The following is a 1,262-nucleotide window of genomic DNA, read 5'->3' on the forward strand; positions in this document are numbered from 1 at the left end:
TTATCTATGTATCTACCCATCTATCTATCCATTCATCCTATTGATTCTATTTCTCTGAAAAGTCCTGACTAATACACTAGTGTGTGTGTGTGTCTGTGTATAAATACATCTGTTGTACATGAGAAGTGTAGCCAGTTGTTTCTTCAGTGCTTTAGACCTGGTGGATTTGTGGGCGGGTGGCTTTGTAGGAGCCATGCTGTAGAGACCTCTTTACTTATCACCCTTTTCCTTCAGCTGGAGCTCAGGCAGCTAGAGATGGCCCTGGCATTAGCCAGCCACCCTGGCATAGCTGGGGCTGGGAACCCCCTATTCCTCTCTTCTAATTACTTACCATCCAATGACCACCATGCTAAGGTGTTTGATGTGAATCCATTTGTTTTGTGTGTTTTTTAATAAACATGAGTATGATTTATATATATTTTTAATTTAAACATTTTAAATTTTCATAAGTATTATGTTATATATTTTACCTTCTCCCCCTCCCCAGAACACTCCAGAGCTGGCTGACTTAAATTCAGGAACCGCTTTTGGCTATAGACATTCATGTTTAAGGAATGCTCCAAATTACACTAATTACCCTTTCTCTTGGTTTTTCATGGAAGAAGAAATAGATGACTTTCTGACCTCTTTATTTTTCTTTTCTTTCCTAAAAAGGGGTGACTATGGCAATAACAAAGCACATAACACATTCTCACCAAATGCAAAGATTACCCTTAAAGGTCTTCCCTTTTCTCACCCCTTGAGGACATAGTTCTCCCACACCCAATTTCTCTCACCCAAAATGTGTTTGCAGCAAAGAGACTTGTATGCATCTGTCTAGCAATGACATATATATATATATATGTATATACACAAATAAATGTCTCCAAATAAAATATAAAATTACATGACTAAAATAAAGCCAAGTATCTCAGCCACAAGCAACGGGGAGTGATTGCATGAGTCAGTAAACAAAACATCTACTTCAGCAGCAAGAGGCTGTGAGGTGAGGGGAGGAAAAGGCATCTTGAGAGAATTCGTCCTTCAGCACCAGTACCACAGAGAATCAGGAGGGGAGCAGGAGGAGAGAGCCATGGCTCCATGGATGGTCTCCGCTGGAACACTTCAGGGGCTCTTCTGTGGATTTGTTAGAATCAGATAGACATTCTTTTGGCCTTTTCTTGGTCTGGTTGTTGCCAGCAGGTGAACAGAAGTGAGTCACTAGTCACTGCTTAGTCATTGCCACCACAGATCTTCAGCAGAATCTTCCAGCAATCCCCTGG

Source organism: Ursus americanus, chromosome 15 (genome assembly GCF_024610735.1).
Source record: "Ursus americanus isolate L20-20 chromosome 15, mUrsAme1.1.p, whole genome shotgun sequence".
Taxonomy (NCBI): Eukaryota; Metazoa; Chordata; class Mammalia; order Carnivora; family Ursidae; genus Ursus; species Ursus americanus.